Genomic DNA, 22,785 nt, shown 5'->3' with positions numbered 1-22,785 from the left:
TATGAAACAATAACAATGACATGTTACTTTGGACGCACAGTAACGGAATCTGTAACACGTTACTTTTACCTTAGTAACGTACCGAACTCTGTTGTGCACAGGAAAATGCCCGAAACGAAAAAAACAAGTAACTGATCTGGCACGTAATAACACGAATAATATAAAATGGCGGCAAGTTAAGGTCTGAAGATAATGGTAAATATTTGCAAATGATTAGCGACTGCGTCTGCTGCGAAGGCACGCATCAGAACTTGCTGACACATCCCGACAAGAACCCTGAAGAGAAAGAACACTTACTAACGTGTTAATTGTTAGCCAGTGGAAGAGGAGCACATTGGCCCACACTCAATAAACCAGTTTCCACTTCTTTAGCACACACACACACACACATAGTACGGTGAGCTGCTGGTCTGCGCAAGAAAGAACAGAGAGCCCGTTTATTGCCACTTGTCCCAACAGAGATGACGCGGCATGGGGCTGAATCACGCACACCTACGGGTATCAAATTAACAAATTTTCTCTCTCTGCTTGCCTGTTGACACAAGGGATGCTCGTAAAGAAAAAAACTCTCTGAACACTTTATTAGCAACTACCAGGATCTGCTTGGCGATGTTCCAATTCAGGAACTGTGACGGAAGTTCTCAATTCCGGAACTGATATTTTCACGTGGAAACCTTGAAGTTGAATGTTCCCAACTCAGGAACCGCTACCTCGGGAGGACAGGACCTGTCCTGAAAGGTTCTTATCGTTACTGCACTTTACCCTGAAATACTGCATACATATATCCATTGGCAAAAAGAAAGTACTGTGGCCTACGGTGAGTTTCTTCTTTCCTCTAATATATTTTGAGTATAGTGCAGATCTTTTGCTTGTAGGTTAGGTTAGATTTCATTAAATTAGTAGTTACACAGGTGTCCATAATGTAAACTATTTCAAACACCAATTCATCCTCCCCCGAGGCAATTAGCACGACGTCCTGAGTTGGGAAGACATTTCATTAAAATATATAATTGGTAAAAAACAGTTCCTGAGATGACACTGTCTTCATTGGAATTTCCATAGTTCCCGAGTTGGTAAATTCAGAATCTAGTAAAAAATCGCCGGATCTAGGCGGGTGCGCGTCTGGGGCATACAGTACGGGATCTACAAGCAACATTTTTCAGAAGGCTGAGATTAGAATTTGTATCCTTAGTCTGGAGTTCAGATGTCCTGTATTGTAACCCAGTGCCGTGGCGTGGGACTTTTAAAAGTGTTACCGGTTATCAGTAGGACATTTAAGGGAGGAGCCGTAAGACTTGGGCGCCTCCCCACCTCATCCCCCCCCCCCAATGTCTTCCAAGTAGTTCATATAATATTAATCTGGCACGTCTGCAATTCAATATTAGATTTTGGTAAAGTTATTAACCAGGAAAAAAAATGTTGACATAAGGACTGAAGTGAAATCGTAAACATTGGTTGTTGACACAATAATACGTAATTTGATACTTACAGAAACATCGAAGGCTACTTATAGAGCAGATCAATCCGACGACTTTTCTTTGAAAATAGTTATATGATGCTGTGGTCCCGGGTTCGAATCCTTGCTTGGGCATGGACGTTTGTGATGTCTATTCATCAATTTCATCATATCATCACTCATCCCCATCTTCGCAAATTAGCCAAAAGTGGCACAAGCGAAGCAAAACCAATCAAATCAAATCAGAAAAGTTCTATGACGCTGTCATAAAGTGAAGTTTTTCATTTGAATTTGAATTTTTGGGTGCGTCATGGTCCATGTTATCCACACCTGAATTCCACACTTTTTTTACACCCGAAAATAGAGTACATGGCCAACAAAAGAGTATCGACAACTGCGCACATCCACATAACCACGGATAGTCGTTATACCACGAAACATTGAAATGTCGGTCATATCCAGCAGACGACTTGGTTTTTAAATCGTTCAAAATAGGCTTTGGCCTCCCTTTCGCCACAATTTCGATTTTTTCTGCAAAAGAGCGAACCGAAAGATTGCTTCAAAATATCTTCTATCGCACAATTACACACACTGTTCAGATAGGATGAACCCGCCACCTCGGAACTCGGAGCAAGCTCCATTCCGCTTGTTAATTAATTGACAATGCCCGAAAACAACATAAAGACGAAAGACACCACTCACAAAACTCGCACTGCACAGTCCCTCCCGCAAACCGTTGTTTACTTTTGTAACACTTGAAGCACCCTCCTTGCCCCCTCCCCTCTCAGCATCGGCGCTTCCTCAATATTTCCTTCGGAACCTGCAAGAAGTCCAGTTCTACTACTGTTGCCGTCTTAGTTCTTTTGAAACCAGATTTGCCCAAATGGCGAAACTTTTCGTTTCAAATAAGACGTATGTAGAGTAGATGTAGTCTTCATCTGTTTCCTAACTACTCCCACTCCCATGTTTCGCTAAATTCACTGAAATCACATTTCTGACACCAGTAGATAGTAAATGTGCATTTGACCACTACTTTGATTTCTTGACCAAACGACCACAAAAACCTCAAAAACCCACTTTCTCTCCCCGTTTCGCGCCTCATTTATTACGCCGATGATGTTTCACGGCGCAGAAAAGCAGTGATGAGTGAAAGATGAGCTCTCATCCTCTCATCCTCTCATCCTCCAAATGTTTATATATCGTGACCTTTGTAAACCTCTCATCCTTTCATCCTCTCATCCTTTCATCCTCCAAATGTTTGTATATCGTGACCTTTGTAAACCTCTCTTTTTCGCGAACGATGTGCCACACACACACACACACACACGCGCGCGCGCGTGTATCATTTTCTCTCCACGTTCCACGCCTCATTTATTGCGCTGACGATGTTTCACGGGCGCAGAAAAGCAGTGATGAGTGAAAGATGCACTCTCATCCTCTCATCCTCTCATCCTCTCATCCTCTCATCCTTGAAGGATGAAATGCACCTTACCGTAATTTTCCAAGTCCGGCAATGTTTGTATATCGTGACCTTTGTAAACCTCTGTCTTTCGCGAACGATGTGCCACACACACACACGCGCGCAAACCTCAAAAACTTACTTTCTCCCCACGTTCCGCGCCTCATTTATTGCGCTGACGATGTTTCACAGCGTAGAAAACAGCACCAAAACCTCAAAAACTCACTTCAATTCACTGAAGTGAGCCACAGTGTTGCCAACCTACGAAAATTTCACCAAAACCTAAAAAAAAACTCATTTTTATTAATTGAGGTTCACCAAACCTCAAAAAAAACTCACTTTCTCTCTACGTTCAGCGCTTTTATTTATTGCGCTGACACAGCGCGATGAGTAAATAATGCACTCTCTCATCCTTGAAGGATGAATGCACTTTATTGTAATTTTCCAAGTCCGGCAATGTTTATATATCGTGACCTTTGTAAACCTACCTCTTTCGGGAACGATGTGCCACACACACACACACACACACACACACACACACACACACACACGCACATACACGCCTCTCATTATTTCTGTATTGTGATGTGTTTATTTTGGTATGGGAGGACAGAGGACACCTAGACGATGCCAATGCAAGAAATCCCAGCTCTTTATGATCATCCTTTCGAAAGTTACGAGCGATGAAAAAAATATTTTTGCAATTGGTCCTCTCTCGACCCAGGACCTCTAAAAAAAAAAAAAAAAAAAACTTTGTACACGTACTCTGCATCACCAATATCGACAAAAGGGTCAACGGGGAGGATTTTTGCACTATTTCTCTCTCTCGCTGTTTTCGAGACATTAGCAATTTAACGCTGGACTTGGAAAATTTTTCGACAGAGGGGTCAAATTTGGTTCCATGACGACATATGTTTCTTTTGGTATGGGAGGACAGAGGACACCGAGACTCGACCGACACACTAAACCCAACCTCTCTACGCGTACTCTATGTCACCAAAAAAGGTTTAAGGTTCCAAATAATAATAGTTAAAGTTTCCCCAATCTAGTAAAGTGGATTGGTTGAAATCTCCAAGGCGTATTTTGAGTTTTTGTATTCGCACACAAGAAATTCTATATAAATAACATACCTGAAATTCTATTTACAGTAGATTGAATTTTTGAGTTTTGTAATCACTCCAAGAAATTCTATATAAAATAACATACCTGAAAATTGTATTGCTATATACTAGACTTTTTGATTTCTGTGATTTTGGAGAAAGCAATGGCATCCAGCACCAGTTTCAATCATAAAAATGATAAAACTGAATGTGTTACTTGCGAAAAATTAATATCTAAAACTAATATTAGCAAACACAGGGCAAGATGTAGCGAAACAGGTTCGAGAATTAATCGTTCGTTACCTTCTAAGCCTTGTGCTCGATGCGGAAAGATGATAAGCATTGCAAATTTAAGTAAACACCTGAAAATTTGCAAACCATCGACTGGACAAGGAACATTGAAAAGGAAAATCGATAATGCAGATACGGAAGCTTCCACTTCCAAGCAAATTAAATTATCTAATGAACGCAAACCAATTAGATCTGCATTCAACGACCAACTCCAGGATTTTTCAATTAAGTCAGAACCAGGCCGTGACATTCTAAGTTTCTTGGACGAAAGGAAAACATCTGTACTAAATATTTTGAAAGATAAACTTGAAAACAACTCTATAAAAGTATATGTTGTTCTGTTTTCTGAATACGAGAAAGTTGATGGCACAACGAGTATTTTTTATCATTGTACAAAAAACCAGACTCTTCATTTGGCGGACGTCGAAAATTTAGACAACTTCTATTATAAAGTTACCAATGAGCTGGTTAAAAAACATGACGATTTCGAGGCTAAAGGATCGGGATGGTCTCTGTGTGGAAGTCCTCACACATTAACCGTTTACGTGAACCGATTCACGCCTCTTCGCGCTTCCAGCTATGTTCCTCTTCCACCGAACATTCAACACAAGAGGGCTGTGTTAAATATACAGAACAGCGATAACAAGTGTTTTCTCTGGTGTATATTGGCTGCACTGCATCCTGTTTATTGGTCAAATCATCCAGAACAGGTTTCTAATTACAAACAATACGAAACCGACTTTCAAAGTGTAATGTCTGATATTGAATACCCGGTGACATTGTCGGATATAACAAAGTTCGAAAATCGTGCAGGAAAACGCATCGCTATTAATGTATATTCCTTCATGTCAGATAAATATCTCGTGCATCCTGTCAGGATAAGCGATATCGACGATGACGATGCTCGTGTGATTAATCTCCTTCTAATTTCAAACGAGGATGTTCATCACTACACGCTAATTCGTTCTCTATCACGTTTGGTCAGAAGTCAATCAACCAAGCACGCAAACAACATCGAAGTTTGCGCGAGATGCCTAACCACGTTCGACGATCGTGACCGACGTGATCATCAAAATCTTCATAGTCGTCAAATTGCTATCGAGAAACTTGCCGAACATAAAATTTATTGCGGCAACAACAGACCGGCTAGAATGTTGATGCCCGAAACGAACGAAGTCGAAGAATTCAAAATGCACAAAGCATTGTTGGAACATCCGGCCATCATTGTTGCTGATTTCGAGGCGTTCCTCAAACCACTCTCGTACTGTGAGCCGGATCCTGAAATTTCCTCCACAACACCGTACCAGCTTCATCAACCTAATAGTTTCGGCTATGTTGTTGTGCGACGTGATAAAATAAATGAAGCATATATATATCGCGGACCAAATGTAATCGAACACTTCCTGGAAAAAATGGTGGAGGAGGTTGAGGTAATTGGTAGCGTACTGCTTACATCAAAACCGATGGCATCTTTAACTGAAAATGAACTTCAAAATTACAATTCCACTGAGGTGTGTCCGGTATGTGATCAAAATTTCACTGATGAGAACAAAAAAATATTCCACCACGATCATTTCAGCGGAAACTACATAGGTGGAATTTGCAACACGTGCAATCTTAAAATCCAGAAACCTAAATTCATCCCCATATTTTTTCACAACGGAAGCGGATATGATTTTCACCACCTGGTGAGACATATTGGCTACGATCCGAAACTTATAGGTGTCTTGGCCGAGAATGAAGAACGCTACATTAGTCTCAGCAAGCAAGTGTCGATTCCGGGAACGAAAAATACAATCGAGATGCGCTTCCTGGATTCGTATAGATTTCTCTCTGCAAGTCTGGATGCTTTAGCGAACAAACTCACCGACGATCAATTCAAAATAACTAGAGCTAGTTTTCCCAACGTAGACGTAGAACTCGTTAGACGTAAAGGGCTTTATCCTTACGAATACGTTAGTGATGGTTCTAAATTTAACGACGACGCTCTTCCACTTCCAAGAGAATTTTACAGCAGACTCAGAGAGAAAGGAATCACGGACGAAGAATACCAACACGCGCAACTCATGTGGGAGAAATTAGAATGTAGGACACTCGGAGACTACCACGACGCATACTTAAAATTAGACGTGACGATACTCGCGGATGTTTTTCAAGCGTTCAGGAAAACGGCAACGAATATTTACAAATTAGATCCAGCGTATTTCTACAGTCTACCGGGATTAGCGTGGTCGGCAATGTTATTCCAGACAAAGGTCAAGCTGGAACTGATATCGGACGTTGACATGTTGCTATTTATCGAAAGAGGGATACGAGGTGGAATGGTGCAATGCGTACAGAGACATGCGAAGGCTAATAACGTACACATGAAAGAAGGTTACGATTCAAATCGAGCATCGAATTACATCTTCTACGCCGACGTTAATAATCTCTACGGACATGCCATGGTTCAGAAACTTTCTTACGGGGGATTCGAATGGTTAGATCCCACTTCGATAGACATTATTCATTTCGACGATAGCGAGTGTGGTTTCTTCGCAGAGGTAGACCTCCAATTCTCCGACCACCTGCACGACACGTTTTTGGATTTGCCTCCGACTCCCGAAATCAAATATCCACCCGACTCGGTTCAAGACAAGCTTTTGTTAACATTGAACCCTAAACAGAGATATGTCGTCCACTACAAGAATCTCCGGTTTTTGATTGGGAAGGGTGTTCAGATAGTAAATGTTAGAAGAATACTGAAGTTTAAACATTCCACGTGGTTAAGACCTTACATAGAAACTAACACACAACATAGAACAGCTGCCACTTCCGATTTAGACAAGGATTTTTTTAAATTAATGAACAATGCGGTGTACGGAAAGACCATGGAGAATGTTAGAAAGCACGTAGACGTGAAATTAATTTCCGATAAGAATAAATGTCGGAAGTGGATAGCCGATCCTAGATTCAAGTCGAGAAAAATTTACAACGAGAATTTGGCACTTTTCAATCTAGATATAAAATTGATGAAATTCAGAAAGCCAATTTACGTTGGCGCAACGGTTCTCGACTTGTCGAAACTTTACATGTTCGAATTTCATTACGCCGTGATGAAGCCCTTCTACAATGATAAAATATCACTTATGTACACGGACACCGACAGCTTCATTTACAGCATACAAACACCTAACCTATACGAAGACATAAAAAATCCTTCCATGCTTGAGTATTTCGATACGTCTGCGTATCCTCAACCCAACAGATTTGGAATTCCATCTCGTAACAAAAAAGTCCTAGGTAAACTGAAAGATGAATGTAACGGTGATGTTATTGTCGAGTTCGCGGGTTTGCGTTCGAAGATGTATGCCATGAGAACAGAGACTAGCGTCACGAAGAAAGCAAAAGGTGTGGGCAAGAATACGGTAGAGAACAAACTCACCTTCCACGATTACATCGATTGCCTTTACTCACAATCGACGATACTAAGTATAGAACAAAGAATCCAAAGTGTAGACCACGTGATTACAACAAACAAAGTTAGGAAAGTAGCATTAGATCCGCATGACGATAAAAGATGTATTTTGTCTTGTGGAATCCACACGTTGCCTTGGGGGCACTATCGTTTAGAGATTAGTAAAAATTGTATGCAATGCAATTGAAAAAACAAACTTAAATAACTATAACTAAAATAAATAAAAAAAACTTTAACTGTCTCAAATTATCACATACACAATAAATAACTAGCAAGGACAATGAATCTCTTTGGTTTCCGAAAGCAAACAATGGAGACTGTACACCACACGGCAGATCATGAATTTCTACCTTCCATGTTATCTAAACTTAACGGTCTGTTGATCAATCAATTTTCGGAACGCTGCTCTTCTTGCTGGAACAGTGACGATTTCGGATTCGCGACGATCGACATGACGAGGAAACCCATCGACGGAAAATACAGAAACAAAATCAACGACTTTCTAAACGTTGCAACGTTGTGAGAAACGACGTGTATAAATAACGTCATGACGAAACGAAAAATCGAAGACGAAAATCTCAAGTTGCGAGATTACCTCGCGAAACGCTTCAAAGGTTGGAAATCCGAGAATCGCGGATTCTACGAAGAGAAGAAACGTCAGGATCAACCCGTGATCGATGCCATCAGCGGTCTAGGTAAAGAAATTAAAAGTGTCACGGAACAAAATAAAAATTTGATCAACGAACTCGTACCGCTCGCAGCTAAAAGTTACGCTGTACCCACGCCCATTTCGAGCATTCCTTCGACGCCGTTCGAACTGAAGGACGCACCAACACGACGTCGAGCCATAGGCAGCACGTCGTCGTCTTCGGATAAGATCGAGTTGGGACCTTTGGCACAAAACTACCTGAGCACGGGGAAGTTCGACAAGGATGAAGTGTTCGGATTGTATCCGAGCATGGAAAGCAACGAAGGCGGCGGTGTGGTGTGGAAGATTGGGAAATCGAAGGTGACCTTCGAAGGTAACGACATTAAAGTCAATTTAGGCGACAAGGATAGTTGGAACAGGTATCCGGGTACGGTGGGCCTGTGGGAACTCGTCGCCAAAAAGCAGCCGAAAGATTACACCGACGAAGATTACCAAAGTTACAAGGAAATTCTGATCATGACGGATGCCTTGTACCAGAACAACGACGCCTCGCAGAATAGGGTGAAATCGAGCAGCGGCGAGAAGTACAGGAATCTCATCAAACCGATTTGGAACCAGGTCAAAACAGGCAGCGGCGTCAAACGCTACAACACGTTACCCAAAGAATTCGTTTGGGTGGACGACGTTAGGAAACTCGTGGACCGATTGTTGGTGATAGCCGGCGAAGAGAATGCAGGCAATCGCAATTTCTACAACGAGAAGGTTGGCATCGTGGACATGATCAGCACGAAACTTTCCAACTTCATCGTGAACGACGACAAGGGCATAGGTTACCTGATCAAAATCATCAACACGCTGCCTCCGAAATTTTGGAACGTGGCCGAAGGAAAGGGACTCGTGAACGACATCATCAACAAGTTACCTTTCGAGATGCATCTACCTGGCTACCAGTACTGCGGACCGGGTACCAAACTCGAGAAAAGATTGGAGAGAGGAGACAGGGGTGTGAATCCGTTGGACGCGGCATGCAAAGATCACGACATCGCCTACAACACCACGCAGACGAATCTGGACGCACGTCACGAAGCAGACAAAAAATTGGAACATGCAGCTTTCGAAAGGTTCGTGAGCAAAGACGCATCGTTGGGCGAACGGGTCGCCGCACTGGGTACCACCATCGTCATGAACACAAAACAAAAATTGGGTTGGGGTATATAAATAACATACAGTAAAAAAAAAAACAACATGGCTTGCATAACTGATTTGCCGCACGAACTACTATCTAAAATATTCAAAAAGGTAGTTAACGGAGATGTTAATAAACTTGTGATCTTAGCTAAAACGACGGCGGCATTTCACATGGGATGCGAAATAGTTCTCAAGGACCGTCTTCGGGAGATCAGTGGAATGAGGTGCGGCGATCTCGACACTCTTCTGTCGGCTGCAGGGGAAAAATTGAACGAGAGGTTGGACGAACTACACGAGGCGAGGCAGGGGGGAAGACGGGGCACCGATGATTGGAGAAAATCTATGCAGGAGACGGAAGAAATCATCACGCACATCATCGCATTTTCGGAAGCACGAACTTTCTTCCTCTGTTAAAAAAAATATTCGATACAAAAAAAAAAATCTCGTGAAAAAAAATATATATAAATAACACACATTGTGAAAAATTAAAAATTCTCTAACACCCTGAAATTTCTCTTTGATATGACGAGTGAAAAAATAAGTGACCTCCAAGCATTAAAACAAATGCTAAATTTGTCAGTCGAGTATGTAAAAATTCAGGAATTGGAAGTCGACAAACCTTACACGATAACTTCCGGTTCAATCGTTTCTACCCAGTATGGTCCCAAGGCGCGTCTGTTGCTCAACGGACAATACAGTCTATTTTTACCAGATCGATACGCCAGCATGTTATCCGACGAGAAGCTGGCTATCTTAATCGAGAACAAAACTCAAATCGTGTACAAGGGGACAAAGGAACTTCTTGGTAAGAAAACAAAGCATGTAATAGAATTTGTGTAACGGGCTACGCGGAGTATATATAAAATAACATCCACTGAAAAAAAAATCTCAGAACATTTATATATAAATAACATACCGTGAAAATAACACATGGAGCATCAACATGAAGCCCAAGGGTGTCGTGTACCAGATACCATATTCGAATCTAAAAAATCTAGGTGCCCTCGATGGGTTACTCACCAAGAAACAACGCGAGAAGAAACGTTCTTGCTTGTCGAAAGGACATGGAATGAAATTACTGCTCAGCACACCTCAATTGAGACGCTTGCAGCGTTCGCGGAAACAGCAAAAGATCGGAGGTTTCATATTCAGCATCCCGGCCATCCTGGCAGCATTGGGGGCCGTGGGAAGTTTGGCCGGTGGAAGTGCCGCCATCGCGAAAACCGTCATCGACTCGAAGAAGAACAAGGCCGAGTTGGAAGAACAGAAACGTCACAACCTGGCCATGGAGAAGAAGGGGAAAGGTGTGACCAAAAAGCAAAAAAGCAACCTCGATGCTTTGAAGAAATATAAAAAAAAGAAACAGCCCTGTCCAACTTCGATATTGAATCTCTGATCGAACCGCTGGGAATAAGGAACTTCAGGGGTGTTTTCATGTCCGATTCTCTACCCTCTGCTGTGAAAAAAAAGGAGTATGGCGTGGTCAACCTGGACAGTTACAAAATTCCTGGTACACATTGGATATGCTACCTCAAAATTGACGATGACAATGCATTTGTTTTCGATTCGTTCGGTGGCACACCGCCTGCCAGGTTGGTGAAGTATCTCAGTGTTGCCAACCTCTACTACAATAACAAACGCATCCAGGGTTTCACCGATGTTAACTGCGGCCACCTATGCCTTTCCGTTCTCGCATACATGTCTAAAATAAATAACCCTACGATCTAAGATTTCCAGAAAGCACTGTGGAACCTGAAACACGATGGGCGTGTTCCATCTCACGAGCGAATCTTCAATCTTGAAACTCACGCTGCACGACGACATCGTCTATCCTAAATCCGTGGCTCTGCGTGCATTCTACAGCATGTACCTCATACCTAACGTCACGCATCACAACAACAAAATTAGTGACGGAAGCGAACACATCGTCGTCACGCCAGGCCAATACAATCTTTCCACTTTGCAAGCTCAGTTACCCAAAGGCATGTACCTTTCTCAAAATTCGGTCACGCACAGAGTGGAAATCCTATCCGCGACGGAGACCGTGGACCTTGGCACCATGGGAGAACTTTTAGGTTTCGAGAACGACACGAAACTCGAAGCTGGCATCAAGCACGTAGCAGTCAATATTCCTAAATTTCTAGCCATAGAGACTCTGAACGTACACTGTAACGTGGCGGAAGGAATGATCACGAAATCCTCGGACGGATTGTTAGGAAGTCACAAGCAGACGGGAATCATAGCCACGTTCAAACCAAGTTCCGAGTTCATGGAACCGATCATCTACACGCCCTCTTCACCGATCTATTTTCCAGTATGTCGCAACCGCATAGACGACATAGAGTTGGTGGTGACGAACGAGAAAGGAGAGGTGGTGGATTTCGCAGGTGCAACGACCACTGCCATCGTGGAGATCAGCGTATAATAAATAACACACATAGTGAAAATGGAACAAATCGAAAGTTACGAATTGCAATCTTTCCCTCCCAACCGTCGCACGTTCGCCAATCTCAACGAAGCGAACAGGGAGATCGAATACGACGTGGACGTAGGCGACGGGTTCGTTCATCCTCACAGAGCGGACCTCTACCTTCAATTCGACGTGGTGAAGAAGGAAAGCGGAGAAGCCTTTCCGCCCAATGCAAATTTGATACTCGTTGACAACTTCGTGCCTCACCTGTTCTCGCAGGTGGAGGTGAGGAAACACAACACTGTCATAGACAGAATCGATTATCCAGGCATCACGTCGACGGCAGTGGGAACTTTGAAATTATCCAAAACGGACGCAGCATACTACCAGGCGGGGGGATTCGAAGCGGGGACCAAAATATCGACGACAAGTCACACGGTGCTCTTTCCCATGCGTCTGCTGCCCGGTTTCTTCTCCGACTACAAGGAGATCATGTGGAAGGGAGGACTGAGGGTCACGTTTCGAAGAGCGACCAACGACAACGACGCACTGATGCGATACACCAACTTGAACGCCGACGGCACGCCGATAGCCAACACTTTACCCGAAGCGGCCAAGTGCGTCATCCGAAGCATGGAATTGAGAATGCCGATCGTGGAATACGAAACGAACTACGCCCTCAAGTACAAAGCGGAGATCTTGAAAAGTCCGCAGGTGGCGATTCACTTTCACGGTTACCAGTGCGTACAAAAGATGGCGTCGGGAAGTCACATGGAATTCGACGTGACAACTCAGTTCAACAACATACAGTTCGACATGCCAGATTTCGTCGTGGTGCTCTTTCAGACCGGGCGCGATAAGAATCAGGAAAAAGATTCCAGCAAGTTCGACGACTGCAAAATCAAGAATGTTTATCTCAAGAATGGACGCAACGAAGTGTTCCCGCGCGAGAATTACAACCTCGACATGACCAAAAACGATTACCTCAAACTTTACGAAGCTTACACCTCTTACAAACGCGTGACCCAGGGAAATGTGGACATGTACTACACGCCCAGCGAATTCAAAATCCGCAGGCCGATGTTCGTCATCAACACATCTAAGAGGAAGCAGGTGGTGGTCAACGATCGAACCAACATCAAGGTCGTCTGCGAGTTCCACGATGCCTTGCCCGCCGATACCCTATGTAGCGTCATCCTGATTGCAGAGAAGTCCTTCGTCCACGACGTGAAGAACGAGAGGGTCACAGAGCAGTTTTAAAAAAATAATTCGAAAAATAATTGTTATACGCAGGCGCATGTGCGTGTGTGTGTGTGTGTGTGTGTGTGTGTGTGTGTGTGTGGCACATCGTTCCCGAAAGAGGTAGGTTTACAAAGGTCACGATATATAAACATTGCCGGACTTGGAAAATTACAATAAAGTGCATTCATCCTTCAAGGATGAGAGAGTGCATTATTTACTCATCGCGCTGTGTCAGCGCAATAAATAAAAGCGCTGAACGTAGAGAGAAAGTGAGTTTTTTTTGAGGTTTGGTGAACCTCAATTAATAAAAATGAGTTTTTTTTTAGGTTTTGGTGAAATTTTCGTAGGTTGGCAACACTGTGGCTCACTTCAGTGAATTGAAGTGAGTTTTTGAGGTTTTGGTGCTGTTTTCTACGCTGTGAAACATCGTCAGCGCAATAAATGAGGCGCGGAACGTGGGGAGAAAGTAAGTTTTTGAGGTTTGCGCGCGTGTGTGTGTGTGGCACATCGTTCGCGAAAGACAGAGGTTTACAAAGGTCACGATATACAAACATTGCCGGACTTGGAAAATTACGGTAAGGTGCATTTCATCCTTCAAGGATGAGAGGATGAGAGGATGAGAGGATGAGAGTGCATCTTTCACTCATCACTGCTTTTCTGCGCCCGTGAAACATCGTCAGCGCAATAAATGAGGCGTGGAACGTGGAGAGAAAATGATACACGCGCGCGCGCGTGTGTGTGTGTGTGTGTGTGGCACATCGTTCGCGAAAAAAAGAGGTTTACAAAGGTCACGATATACAAACATTTGGAGGATGAAAAGATGAGAGGATGAAAAGATGAGAGGTTTACAAAGGTCACGATATATAAACATTTGGAGGATGAGAGGATGAGAGGATGAGAGCTCATCTTTCACTCATCACTGCTTTTCTGCGCCGTGAAACATCATCGGCGTAATAAATGAGGCGCGAAACGGGGAGAGAAAGTGGGTTTTTGAGGTTTTTGTGGTCGTTTGGTCAAGAAATCAAAGTAGTGGTCAAATGCACATTTACTATCTACTACAACAGTAAGACTTAGGAAAAATCTGTTTGCGGATTCATCATGTACGCCTATACGTGAAAAAAGTATGAATAGAATCTATGCTCGGAAATCCAAAATGGCGACCGGAAGTGGGGTTATCTTGGAAACGGTAAAACTTAGAAAAAATCTGTTTGCAGATTCATTACATACACCTATATGTGAGTAAAGTATGAAAAAACCTATGTTCGGAAATCCAAAATGGCGACCGGAAGTGGGGTTATCTTGGAAACGGTAAAACTTAGAAAAAATCTGTTTGCAGATTCATTACATACACCTATATGTGAGTAAAGTATGAAAAAACCTATGTTCGGAAATCCAAAATGGCGACCGGAAGTGGGGTTATCTTGGAAACGGTAAAACTTAGAAAAAATCTGTTTGCAGATTCGTCATATACGTTTATACGTGAGAAAAAGTATGGATAGAACCTATGCTCGGAAATGCAAAATGGCAACCGGAAGTGGGATTATCTTGGAAACAGTAAGACTTAGGAAAAATCTGTTTGGGGATTCATCATGTACACCTATACGTAAGAAAAAATATGAATAGAACCAATAGTGTTCGGAATTCATGCGGGTTTGGACGTGACGACGCAGTTCAATAACATAGGTTAGACCAAGAAAAAAAACCTTGGTGATTTTATTTCGAGGAAGGTGTTGGCAACACTGCGAGAAAATGAGGCTTATGTCTTACAAGAGCAAACCATTAAGTCGAGCCTCACCGAGCCTCACTTTCGGTTGCAGCTTTGTCTTTATGGTCCTACTCTAAAGTATGTCAAAGCACGTAGAGGATCTCGTGTAGTTTAGCACGAAAAAAAAAAATGAATAGGTTAAGTTATATCACGTAAGATCGTGGCATTCGTACCAAGTATGAGATGGGAAAAATCGAAAATTTCGCTAAAACATCGCTAAGCGCTAAAACATCGACAAAAAGTTGCCAATATATGTCAAAAAATGATATTTAATTGATAAAAAAAGAGGCTACAAAAGCACTCGTACCAAGTACTGCGTTGAAACAACCCAATTACACTACTATTTCGTATATTTTACGTCCCTTGCTACCTTTCGCTTAATAGGATAATCGTGACGATGAGGATGCATGGTGTATTATCGAAATAAAATTATTATTTCTTTGTGTATGTAATTATTAATTTTTATAATTATGTAAGTAAAATAATAACAACAAACATTGAAATAACTATTTCTTGCTGAGGATTCGAACCTGCGACACCTGACACTTCAGAGCGTACTAAGATAACAATCGGGAAATTATGCTTGTAAGTAATGTTTTCACCCAAAAACAGTTCTACCAACTCAAAAACATTGTTTCAATCCGAAATTATCGCATTCCTGCGACAACGTATGTCAATCTCAGTCGGCCCTTTCAACAATTATCACAAATTCCTGTAACCGAAATAATATTATATGTGTGAAATATAGAATTTTAGGTTGACATTTTTAGAAGGACAGCGGACCCCTTGACCATACCCATCCCTCTCCTCTCCTTCTCGCCAATGATGTCGAAGAAGGACAAAGAGGACTTTCGTAATCGCTGATATTTTGAGTAAATGCAAAATATCACTTGGTAGTTTGCTTTTCCCCCGGTGTGATTTGATTTTTTTTATTTTAATTTGGCGATTTAAGTCCACTCATGCACAGTAATGTTAATCGGGACAGTTTAACGTGGGATACTAACCACTTGTGCCTCCACCGGGTATCGAACCCGGGATCCCTTGATTACAAGGCGGCGACGGTACCACTGCGCCATCGTTCCCCACTGTGACTGGACACCTTCAGAGTAAGATAGACCCGATTAGGCGACTTAGCTCTTTTCTGTCAATTGAATATGGCAACACTGATCTGTATCCGGTAAGTATCACCGGCAACTGAGGCGGCTAAACAGTCATGCCAATAACCCGCCGTAACAGTCTTTGCTGCGACGGAAAGTCTTCCTTGCGTGGGCTCAGGGCCCTTTCCTCATGTTGCCTGTGGAGGGTACCGGATCAGTCTTCCTCTTCGCTTTTGCCGGTGTCAGAAAAAATGTCAGTTTGCAATGTTTACTTTACGACAATATTACCAGTTTATGTACTACGTAATAATATTTTAAGACAGGTTCTTCAATTCTTTATATTTTGGTGTTACCTTCGGTAACAGCGGCTACACAATAAAAACATCATTACAATTAATTTACATATTTTTTTTTGTTTTACGTAGGACGAATAAGGTTTGTTTAATGGATTGATTGATTATTTTACTTCGGTTTTCTGCCACTTTTGGCTAATTCGCGAAGATGAGGATGAGTGATGATATGATGAGATTGATGAAGGGACACTCACAAACACCCATGCCCAAGCCGGGATTCGATCACGGAACCCCTGGCGTACAGCAATAAGGGGAACATGTTGAAGGTTAAAGCCCAGAATTATGGGAAGCCAATACAAATTTCTAAATTACTATTTCTTTTCATTTCCGATGTGGCACTGGTGCTACGTTCATTATGTTTATTTGCAAATCTGGGTAAGTTCTATATCAAACTACTACTTGCATTATTTTACGTTTCAAAGTGACATTTTTAAATCACATCCAAGAATTTTCTTTTGATTACCTTTCATTTAATTATCATTAGTGCCCGAGTTGCCCCTTCCTAAGGCCGGCTCTGGAAACTACCTTTCATCACGTCCTGTGCGAGTGCGTGTGTGTGTATGTATTTAATTGGCGAAGTAATTTCCATTGGAATTTATATATACTTTTGCCATCTTTCGGGCAGCAGGCGAATCCCCTGACAGAACGACGGCGGTTTAGAATCTATAAACTGAACAACGCCATATTTTCCACTTCTTGAAGGACCGGAACAGGTGGTAGTCTGAAGGGGCCAGGTCAGGGACATAAGCCGCACGATGTAGAACTTCCCAACCCAACGAATATAGCGTGTCCTTAGTTCCTATAGGTGTGTTTCACCTACGTCACAAACTGTTCCATTGTGGGATCGAGCAGCCATGATTGCGGCCGGTTCTCGTAAACATACGGAATTCAAGCAAGCGGGAGGGAGATTTCAACCTTGTTTACGATGGTACGTTGTGCACTATTCGGTTGTTTAACAGAAACACGTTCATCCTCGAATTTTCTGAGAAAGAACAGAATGTGCTCTTCACGGCACGGAAATCGATATTGTTGATCAGAAGATACCGCGTCGTCTTGTTGGCGATAGTAAATCGTGGCAACATTAATGAACAAAGCAAACATTACAGAGTGTGCCGTGAACATTTCCTCTCAGGTAAGTTTATATGGCACCTTTCTCTGTGACTTTTAGTACAAATGGATCGAACTGGTCAGGCACGTATCCAGAGGGGGGCTTAGGGGGCTCGAGCCCCCCCGAAAGTTTTAGGTTTACACTAGTTAAAATGAGGTTTTTGATTTCTTGTGGTGTGAAATAAAATAATGTGACAATAATTTAAGGAGAGAAATAATTATCGAGGCAAGACGGAGAATGTTCCGTAACCTTGTTATTGATAATAGCACGTATCCAAGATGGGGCACAGGGGGCTCGACCCTCTCCCCAGGAAATTTTTCAGTTTACGTTAGATAAAATTAGGTTTTTGGCTTCTTAAATAATGTGAAAATAATGTAAGAAGAGAAATAATTATCGAGGCAAGACGGAGCATGTTTTATACCCCTGTTATTGTTAATGGCTCGAGCCCCCCCCCCCCTCAGGAAATTTTCAATTTACACTAGATAAAATTAGATTTTTGGCGTCTTGAATAATGTGAGGATAATAAATTTATAAATCTGAGAGAAATAATTATCGAGACAAAACGGAGAGTGTTCTATAACCCTATTATTGTCAATAGCACGTATCCAAGGTGGGAATCAGGAGGCTCGAGCCCCCTTCAGGATTTTTTTTCTGTTTACACTAGATAAAATTAGGATTTTGGCTTCTTGAATAATGTGATGATAATTTGGGAGAAATAATTATCGAGACCAGATGGAGAATGTTCTATAACCCTGTCATTGTTAATAGCACGTATCCAAGCTGGGGTTGAGGTGGCTCGAGCCCCCCCCCATGATTTTTTTTATTTTACACTAGATAAAATAAGGTTTTTGGCATTTTGAATAATGTGACGATGATTTAAGGAGATAGACAATTATCGAGGCAAGACGGAGAATGTTCTATAAAACTGTTGTTGATAATATTGCACGTACACTTTTCTTGAGCTTTCGGTGTTGTCGCAGCGCACTTGAGCACTATGTAGAAACTTGTCAGCATTTGGAAGCTGCACAACAAAGGTAGCGCCACACGTAGGGCGATTCGTTGTAATTTCTAATCTCTGGAAGGCGGGAGAGGGTACGTTCTTGAATGAGAGAAGGAGTCAAGTACTGGCGATATTAACGAATCGTTTTATCTGCGGAACGTTCTAGAATATAATGAGGATGTAAATACGCGGATTCAATTTTTCGGTTGATCTGTACAAAGAATCGGTTAATGAGATTTCAGAGGTAAGTGTGACAATTCACACAGTCGATTGATGATCAGATCAGTCAGCGTCCTCTGATTGCTTTATAAGATATAGTGATACGAAAATGAAGACATTGAGGACAGCGGAACTTCCGGGGCCTCAGTGTAGCGCTAGCACGGTTCGAGGGCCGAAGAGATCAAAGGTCTCTCTCTAAAGTGAATACTTCAGCAATACCGGATATTGGAGTGGTTTATTAAAACAGAAATAAACTGCATAGATCAACTGAAAATCAAAGTTTTGAATGATGATTTAGTTTTGCCAGAACTAAATTTCGTATATGCAGTCCGAGAATTTCATGTATAAAAAAATACTACTGGGTTCGAAACACATTCAAACACTTAACTACCATAAAGAGACAGCCGAAAATTTTATGAATGTCGAGAAGAGAAAGCAAGATGATGTTGCATATGTAGACATTTTAGGCGGTAATTGCAGGCTCTGCCAGGACCCAAATCAGGCCTCTACCAACTAAGCCACCTAGCCATCCTTGACTTCAACCGATTTTAGGTTAAAATGTCTACATAGTACATGTCCTGTGGATATCAAATCGTAAGGTGTTTCCTGTATAGTGAACAAGCACAGAAAATATAGGAGAGAGAAGAAAACTGAGGAGCATTATCACCGGTTGAGGATAATTTTTTCTGTGGTCAACAAGAGCTACTATTTTGAGGTGACAATGACAGTGGCCTAATAAGGGAGATTTCACACCGTGTCGCCTGAAGATTAGGTTTGTGCGGCCTTTTGTGTCGCTACGGTGTGAAACGTTGCTGTTGATTGGCCCATTCCAATCGACACGTATCGCGTGTCCCTTCGGTCTGAAACCTTCCTAAGTCTTGAAAATCCAAGTCACAAGGATGGAAAATTAGGGCCTTGTTAAGGTTAGGTGTGAAGGCAGACAGACGACAGCACCCTTAAGGATCATATCCAAATCTGCAGGAAGAACGCATCTTACTTCAATCTCCAATACGATGATAAAAACTTCTGGTGAGTTGATTTTAAAAAATGTGTCCGAGATAAAGAGAGGCGTGCCCAGGATTTTTGGAAGGGAGAGGGGTTACGCATACCCCTGTCTTTGACGTTCCTTTTTTTTTTTTTTTAAGAATACTGGGTCAAATGGGGTTATTACCTCACCAAACCTCCCTTGGGCACGTCACTAGAGATAAATGAGTAAGCATTTCATCATACTGGGAGACGAAACATTAGATGTGTTGGGAACGGAAGGGTTTTCACTGTGCATTAATTGTTTCGTGATCCACCTGTATTCGAGAAGACTTCCTTTGTTTCGTGCCGATATATGACAAGACAGCGGAAGCTGTGACAGGCATTTTTGAACACTTGTGAGTGCTAAGGCCTGAATCTGAACAATTTGTTGGGTTTCGGCTTTTATAAGAGCGGAAAAAGTGGGAGGACAAGACACGTTAGTGGTGTTCAGGCTCGAATCAGAGAGAAATATTCGAGAGCTGTCTGCGTCCAGTTCGCAGCCCACAATTTGAATCTCGCGTTGTCGAGTGGATTGTCCATCCCGTGCATGTGTAACAGCTTCGTAAAAACACTCAAAGACACCATAGATGATTTTATGCCTGATGAGAAGAAATGGACAAACCCACATACTGAATGGTTCCGGCACAGAGGAGTCGAGTGGTAGAAAATGTTCCGATTTCACGTTCTGATTAAAATGATAGCCTTACAGTGGCAACGATTTAAGGGATAGTTGCTCCCCATTTTTAATTTTTTTGCCTCAACATTATGGCCTCTTAATGTTAAGCCTTGGCTACCAAGAGAAAGTAAACTTTCCTTGCAACGCCCTCCGCACCCCCCCCCCCCCCCCCCCGTTTTGGAATCCAATTGCCACCTCTGGTCTTAAACACACAATTGTGAGGTTCTTACTATACCCCTTAAAAAAATGGTGTTGAGCCCCCCCGAAAGGAATTCCTGGATACGTGCCTGGAACTGGTGTGTTTAATCATACTTGCAATAGTATTTCTTTGTTGTTTTTTGTAGACAGGTGCTGATGCTTCCGATAAGTTTGATGATAAAAATGATAATATTCAAAGTTTAATTCATCATGATAATTGTACGTTTGTACTTGATTATTAATTATATTTCGTTCGTTCAAGCAAACTGTTATTAATTGTTATTCGATCCATGAGAAAATGTGCCGGTAGTAGGCTTTGCGTACTGCCAGAAAAAAAAAAAACACTGCTATCAAATTATCCCAAATTGATTGAATGGTTTGGTTTATTTTGCTTCGCTTTGATGCCAGTTTTGGCTAATCGTGAAGACAAGGCTGAGTGATGATATGATGAAACTGATCAAGGGACACTCACAAAGAACACCCATGCCCAGGCCGGGATTCGAAACCGAGACCTCTGGCATCGTAGCGCGCTGTATTAACCACACCGCCACGGAGGCCAGCATATCCAAAATTGTTAAAGCAAGGACTGAAATTACTGTTTTTGAGCAACTCAGCGTTTTAAGTTACAGCGCTCGAACAAACCTTAACGGGAAACAGAGACGATAATGGCAGAGCCTTGAAAATATAAGTAAATCTGTACTGGATGTAAATATTTTAAGCCGGATCCGAACCACTTATAAATACGAAAACGAATTGATTCCAGGTAGCTGGGTCAAGTAATTAAAAACACGTGAACTGAAGTTGGCCAAAGGTTTAGGCCCCTTTTCATTTCGTTATCGTCCACTTAATATGGATCTACACCGCAAAACTTTGCCTTTTCTCCATATCTTTTTGTGTCGACTGCGCAAAGAGCTTGAACACGAAAAAATACCGCCATTTCCAGAAGGCACAACATTGTCATTAATTGTATGCAATGTTTTACCGAAATTTTACACAGTAGTAACAACAAACGTACAGTTGGCGCAGGTGTAACGAACGGTACGTGCAAAGAGAATGGATCCCATTCTTCTACGTGGTGGGTATGTGGGTATTTACTTGCAGACGACAAACATGGCGGCGGTGCGAATCCTGACGTCATATGAAACCCACCTATTGCCGTGTGCAGCCTGTCTAGTCGCACTGCCGGGGAATGGTCGTCAGCGATATTTTTCTTCAGTTGATATGTAAAATCATGCAGTGCCTCTTGATCTGCTTCTCGAACGGCATCGTGATCACTACTGCTTCATATTACGTCGTCTGTTAGTCGGACATTTTACCTTTCCGGTTAGTATTGGAGTGTCCAAACATGGCGGGGAAAGTTCCAATTTGAACAATTGCAACAGTAAAGTTTAATAGGGTAATTAATTTAGAGGCCGAGAATTTGTACATAAAGCACTGATTGTTTTTCTTGACATGCGCGCGAGCTAACGTACGTCAGTTGTTATCAAGGCGAGACCTGACCTTGAATGACGTCACGAGATAAGCGCCACCGTTCTGGAACTACTCAGTTGGTGAGAGACAGCAATTCGGTTCGGACGTGTTTCCAGTTCTCAGCTACCGGAAAGCAAATTTCATCCAGATTATTCGATTTTCATGCATGGCACAGAGTAATGTATGCGCAGACGTTACAATGTGAGCACGGCCAGATTCGATTGGGGCGGCGACACACATTGAAGAGGCATGTGAAGAAGAAAAAGCTTCGTAGACACAATTTTAAATCAATCCGTGAAATGAACAACGCTAGTTCGAGTGTGCTAAAGCGCTGTCAAAGAAGGTCTTCAATTATTATTTTGAAAAGTGAATTGAACGTTGAAATCAGTGTATCGCTTAAGAAAGAAAGTTTGAAAAGCTGTAAATTCAATGAAGAGAGACAATAGATAAACCCTCATCAAAGAAAACCGAACATTTTTACTGTAGGAAGAGCCAGTGGTTTCAATACTTTTATTAGTCAAAAAATGCTTCAAAATATGAAGACTTCAGATTGCACGGAACTATTACCAATATCTACGCGACAACAATCATAATCAACAATGTGATTATATTGAATGTTCT

The sequence above is a fragment of the Lepisma saccharinum genome, chromosome 14 (genome assembly GCF_977018435.1).
Source record: "Lepisma saccharinum chromosome 14, izLepSacc3.1, whole genome shotgun sequence".
NCBI classification, from domain to species: Eukaryota; Metazoa; Arthropoda; class Insecta; order Zygentoma; family Lepismatidae; genus Lepisma; species Lepisma saccharinum.
Note: the sequence above shows the minus strand (reverse complement) of the source record.